This window comes from Gavialis gangeticus, unplaced genomic scaffold (assembly GCF_001723915.1).
Source record: "Gavialis gangeticus isolate Ggan-Ray unplaced genomic scaffold, GavGan_comp1, whole genome shotgun sequence".
Taxonomy (NCBI): Eukaryota; Metazoa; Chordata; order Crocodylia; family Gavialidae; genus Gavialis; species Gavialis gangeticus.
The window spans coordinates 18,144,920-18,151,428 of record NW_017729001.1 but is presented as its reverse complement, the minus strand read 5'-3'; the positions used below and the strand labels follow the sequence as shown (position 1 = coordinate 18,151,428).

The window sequence follows — 6,509 nt, the reverse complement described above, 5'->3', positions numbered from 1 at the left end:
CAGGTCTCTTCCGACCCTAGAAACTATGAAACTATGAAAATGCTGTGTTAAATTTATGTATGTGATCCATAAAGAAAAGCTGCATGATGTGAGTTGACATGTTTCTTAATATTCTGGTGGTTTTAATTGTATATGAGGTTAATTTAATGTACTTACTGAGCACTATTTTTTTCTCATTGCACATTCTCTACTTCAGAAAGACTAATTTATGGCTTCCTCTGTAGTGAGTTACCTTTAATAGGTTGATATTAACTAATACAATTAAACAAACTATTCCTTCCACTTCAGATTTTGGCAAATCTGAATAGAAAGGCTGCAGGCAACCTCATAGGATTAATATCAAAGTCATATATTTTTATGGACAAATTTAGTCACTTGGTGAAGACAGTACTATTTTAGCATATGTTATAGGGCACTTTACTTTGTAGTCAAGGGGTCTCAGTGGAGGTCTATCCTCTGACTTACCTAGGAGCATCTGTGAAATTAGACATGTCTACTGTGACCTTGTTTTATCAACTAACTCTGAACACTCCTGAAAATTGTCTTTATAGTTTGCTCCAAAGTGGGACAACACTGCAATTTTTTAAAGTTCTTTGTGCTCAAAAGTTGTGTATTGAATCGTCCCCTTGCTCTGGTCTGTAGGTTATTAGTCAGATCACTGGCACAGCTTCTTGTACAATGTTCTTTTTATCTCTTCTTTGTTTTCAGGGATGTCCACATGCCTATTGAGTTTGTTTTTGTGAACAGGGGAAGAAGATTATTGAGTTGGCTGGAAGAGTGGTAAGTGTTGTCAAAGTTTTTACCAGACACAAGAATATTTTTGCTCTTCCAGACTGTATCACAAATGTCATTCTTTACCTTACAAAAAAGTAGTGAAAGACAAAATTCTTTCCTGGAAATAATCTTTTGTGGCCTTTCTGTCAACAGTAGGATCACTAAATTGAGTGTACTTGTAAGCGTAACATATGCAAGAGTAAATTGGCTTGCTTGTCATAGCAAAATAGTATGCAAAAACAAATGTCTAGCTAATTAGTGCTGAGTAAGTAACAGTATGTAATATAACAGTAATAATATCCTTCAAAATGTCATAAATGGGTCATTTCAAAATGTTTTTCTGCTGGTATCCCACTTTTAGAAAAGAGGTGAATTGGTTTCTTGACTCTTCATTAAGGCTATAATCTTAATAGCTGTCATCAGTTCCAATGCTCTGATTGTACAGGTTGTGTGCAAGGTTGTCTCTCAGGGTCCGACCCACTAGGAAAAGGGATTTAGCACCACTACCCAGCTGGAGATATCTAGATATCTTTAGCTTAAGTGCAAAAGGTTTGTGGAGGTTTTTTTTTTTAAGTCAAAGGATCAAGATCTAATAACATTTTTGAAAGAATGTTATTTACTTAATAATCATGTTTGTCTAAAGCACATGCACGCCATGCAGGTATCAACTTGATGATGAAGTAGCTTTTATGGCATTCTGCAGTACTTGATCCATGTGATACTTTATCTGTTGTTCAGTGAAGGGCTCTTACCAGAATGGAGTAGGTAGCATAGCTGAAGACCAAGTGTTTCTCTTTATAAAGTACCTAAATTCTGGTGACTTGATGAGCTGCTCCAGCGAGAGGTAGCCAGATGGAGATTTGCTAACCTAAGGAAAAGCCATATACAACAGCCCTGTAAATAAAGTAGGTACACACTGGGATAATTCAAAACATTAGCTTTAGGAATGGTAAAGGTGAAAGACAGATATAAACTTACAAATAGTGTAGTGGGTCATGCAAATCTAGGAGTTTTTAAGTGGTTCAGTTTTCTGTCTCTGAAATATTCCCTTGCTAGCATCTTTAGAAAAAAATCAGATTATTGGATAAAGTGGGAGAAATGACTCTTAAACTGGGATGAGAGAAACATGATGAGATGGGATGAGAAGTTATCCCTTCTTAGCATGGTAGCTAATGTATAGGTGATCTTGCCCTGTAAATCTTAGCCCTAGATGAGTTTGTTAGTATACCCACCCATGGAAAAGCTGCTTGAAAAGGGAAAGAGGTGTTCCTTAAAGACTAGTAATTGTAGGATCATTACAGAAGTTGTTCTTTTTTTTATAGAGTTCATGACTAAGACTGATTTGCTTGTTTCAGGAGCTAGGTATGTGCTTTCTCTTTTTAAAGAACATGTCACCTTTAATCAAGAGAGCTATTTTTTTTCTGAATGATGCTTTCACTTTATTGCTTGTCAACTCTGGGAGTATGTCAGCTAGTTGCTCTGCAAGTGTAACTTGCTGGCTCAGACTGTTTACTTGTAAAATAATTTTAGGTTAGTTTTGACTGGTTATTGGTGGGTGGGTCATAGTTTTAAAACTGTATTGCAATTTCCATAAACCTTTGAGGTTCTGCTGGAATATCTCAGATCTAGAACTTTGGTCCCCCTCTGAGACCCACTGAGGTCAGTGATAGAATTGCTCTGGCTTTCATTGGAATAGGCCAGTTAAAGTCAATGTTGTGTTCAGGGCAAGCCCGTCCTATCCTGTGAAAATTGTGGCCTCAGGGGGCCTGCAGCCAAGGGGCCCCCTGAACGCCCCCCCTCTTCCTGCTGCCACCACCAGCTTCACATCTGGCCGCTTCCTACCTCCTCACCCCCTCCCCGCAGCTGCCACTGGCTTCTTTTGCCGCTTGCCAACCAGTGCCCACCACCCCTCCACTGATGCCGGCTTCTTCACATCAGGGGGCCCCAAAACTATACCTTGCAGGGGGCCTCTAAAATTGTGGGCTGGCCCTGGTCATGTTACTCATTTCAAGAACTCTCATAATGTTCTACTATGGCTAGAGCAACATAAAAAGTGGTGTAGCTGTATTTAAATTGGTATGAAGGAAGAGGTCTCATTTCAGAAATGCTGCATTTAGTAGGAGGAAGGATATCTTAGCTGCTTTTACCATACCAGCCTGGTAGTTTTTCTTTAGTCCATTCATCTTTCATAAGCAGTTTCTCTAATGAAACTCTCCCTCATACAAATGGCAGGTGCTGCACACCAATTGGCATCAGATCCATACTGAATATGGTAGCTAAATTTTGCAGCCCTAGATTTAACAGTGCCCTCCTTGTGAGAGAGTTTCAAAGGTACTCTCCAAATCTCAGTTCTGTGCTAAAATTCAAAGGAATTGTTTGATTTTTATCTATGGGTCTTGTGTTTCCTAGAACTGTATTTACTTAAACTTTTCAGTTGTTTGGAACTAATAGTGCATATACAGCAGTTTTGGGTGTTATAACCTCACTCTTACATCAGTGGCCATTTTTCAATGGTGTGCATTTTTTGACAGGTAAGACTATGTTAACTATGTAGTAAGAATTTCTGCTAAATATTTTTTTAAGGGAGAAAGGTGCCATTATGAGTAAGATTCATTTAAAAGTCTCTTGTCAGTGTATCCTGGAATGATGTTCAGAAGAATAAAAGCAGCTGCCTTGTCTGCTGTTTAAAAATATTTAGATCATCAGGATTAGGACTACAGTTGAGTGATATAAACGATCATTTTTATATGACCTGCAAACTCAGTACCCGACGTTTCTGGTAGGCATATTCAGGGCTCATTCTACTATTGTAAAAAGTTCATGATATACAAAATTTCACCCAAATGTGATTTCAAATGTTTTGCAGATTGCCTGACTAAATCTTTTGGTTCATGTGCTTTTCATGATATGGTTGTCCCCATAACCCAGTGGGTGCATCTAAATGTGATGCTACATCTCTGTAGCAACATGCTACAATGAAGTAGTGTCTGTGGGCAAAAATCGTGATGCCACCACTGCATCTCTGTAGCAATGCATTTCCTCAGTATAGTGCATTGGTACAGTGATGTAGCAGCTAAAAATAACCATGTGCTGCCAGCATGGTGCAGTATGGGCTGTTACTGCACTGTCATTTAATACTTCCAAAAGGAAGTAATAAATCAGTGTTTCTCAACCTGTGGTATGTGTACCCCTGGGGGCATGTGAGACATGGGCAGGGGGTACGCAGGTGCCATGTTTTGAGTTTGGCCTGCCCTCTCGCCCGGTGGTTTGGAGGTGTCTTTGCCTGTTTGGGCCAGAAGTTTCGGCTGCCACCCCTCTGCGTCTGGGTCACCTGGGCTTTCACTCCCCAGTGTCAGTGTGCCAGGGGACAGGGAGGGAGGTCCTGTGCAGGCTGCTTTGCCCTGGGCTGTGGTCCGTGAGGAGGAAGTGGGACTTGGCTCGCGGTGGCAAAACCGGAAGTGCCAAGGTGGAACTTCCGGGTTTGCTTTTGCCACATCGATTTGGCAAGGGGTATGTAAGCTACCAAAGGTTGAGAACCACTGTAATAAATGACAGCACAGTAACAATGGCACAGTAGGGGCATGTGTAGATGTGCCCAGTGTGTACTTCTGTCTTGCCCTTCATTAACTAATGATCATTTATTTTGGGTTTCATCATTGTTAGCTTTTTTGGTTTTTGCAAGCTCAAACCTGGAAGTTTACTTTCTGTAATTAATGGATTCCTTAATATTATTCAACTCCTAACTGATTTGCTTCATGCTCAGAACTGATTAGATCCATTTTTAAAAATTCTCCTTAACTGCAAGGCTGTTATATGTTTAAAAAAAAAAAAAGTCCCAAGCATGTCACATTGGTTTATATAGCATCTTGCATTTTGCAGGTGTGATTCATGAAGATTGCTTGCAAGTCTAACATTTGCACTATATCTGAGCCAAGTAATTTTTTAAAGGTACTCTTTCCCTTGAGTCTATACACCCACCATTTGTATAAATGAATTACTGCGGCTGACGTACAGCTCCCAGAACCTCTTTAAAACAATTCAGTAGAGCTAGTTTAGGTGATATTGAAATGTATTGAGCCAGAATTTAGTGGTTTTTGGCTGTTATGGTATGTCATTACCTGCAGTCCAAATCTCATGATTTCCTCTGTGTGAATTGTGCCTGGAATGGTCTCCTCACCAAGATTATCTTGTTGTAGCTATATGAGCTTTCAAAGCTTCCTGATGAGACCAAATTCTGCCTTCAATATGGTTGAATGGGTGTAAATGAGAACCCTGTGTCTCTTAGGTATATCACACATTGGTCTCATTTGGATAAATGTATTCATGATGGTCTTATCATGATCATTTTTTTGTGTGTGTAGAAGGGTGAGGCTGCTTTTTTTGAAAGCCCAGAGACTTGTCTAAATTTGGTTTATTATATTGAAGTTAATGCTAAAGAGACCTTTAAATGACTTGAGAAAAAATGAAGTTCATGTGAAATCTGTCAAGACGAAGTCAGCAGCATTTCATACAAACAAAGGAGATACCAGAAGCAGAAAGTTCACATTATGTAAAGCAATCAGATATAGCTGGAAAATATAATGTGAGAGTGGAGGCAAAAGCACCCCCAACATGGCCCAGGACCCCTCCCAACGAGCCACGATACTTACCGCAGGGAAGGAGACAAGTGGCAGCTGTGGGAAAATGGTGACACAGGCTTGGCAGTTCTGGAGCTACCTGAGCCTGCGAATTGGCGAGCCCCAGGAGCAGGGCTTTGGAGAAGCGCAGGCTGCTCAAAGAGCAGCTGGGAAAGGAATCATCTGGGCGGAGGGAGAGCCACGGCATGCCGGCCGGGAGATGTAGGCAGCGGAGCCAGGTGCTGGCAGCCCCAATCACGGGGAAAGAAGCCCAAGCATCAGCCAGGGAAGCCTGGCTGGAGGAGCAAGGAATCCGGGCTCTGGGAGCCAAGGATCACTGGAAAGCCGCAGCGTGGACAAGCAGTTCTCCATTACAAGTCCGGGCAAAACCACAGCCACGTTGGAGAACTCAGGTACTGCAGTGGGGAGGGGCAGTGAGCTACAGCTAAACCCCGTGGGCAGCCTGGTGAAGAGGGAGGAGCAGGTGGCGGCTGCATCAGAGCCCTATGGGGAAGTGGCAAGTACCACCAGATGGTGGGACCAGGAGTGATTAGCTCCTAGTCAGCAGGGCCCCAGGAAAAACACACAGAGAGACAGACAGATTCCCTCTCCCATCCCAGGGGACAGAGGTGTGCTGGGAGTCAGGATTTTAGGTGCCTGTCGGCAGATGCCTAATAACTTTTTCAGTTGAGAATTATCCTAGGACCTAAGTTACCATTACCCCGGCCAGGGCAGGCTTAGTTGCCCGAAAGTTGATCTGGAGACCAAGGATCGACTCAGGAGAGATTGACGGCCAGACGGACCCAACCCAAGTTGAGGCGGGTAACGTGGATGAGAAGAGATCATCCCAAAGGAAGACTACAGAGAGCCGTGTGTTCCCAGGTTGTGGATGTGGTAAGGGTGGGGTAAAGGGGAGGTTTGGAGCCCCACAAAGAAAGACCAGGGTCAAGACCCCTTTTGGGACCACGGACAGGGAACTGCCTCCCCAACAATCAACATCAAAGATGTGGCAGGCAAGTAGGGGCAGTGCTCGAAACCATCTAGGTGGACCCAAGGTGCGGTCTCACCTTGACGTCGCTAGGGAGCAAGGCACTGACCAGAAAAGGACCGAAGCCTTAC

At 42.6% G+C, this 6,509-nt stretch overlaps 1 protein-coding gene across 6 annotated transcripts in view; it reads left to right on the top strand.

The window, feature by feature from the left end:
• The first annotated feature begins 711 nt into the window (after positions 1–711).
• Positions 712–6,509, top strand: part of ARVCF (armadillo repeat gene deleted in velocardiofacial syndrome) — a 521,911-nt gene continuing 516,113 nt past the window's right edge. For all 6 annotated transcript variants that reach the window (XM_019506985.1, XM_019506983.1, XM_019506978.1 and 3 more), the window contains exon 1: positions 712–780. The gene's annotated coding sequence lies outside the window, so the exon portion shown is untranslated. The remainder of the gene's footprint in view (positions 781–6,509) is intronic.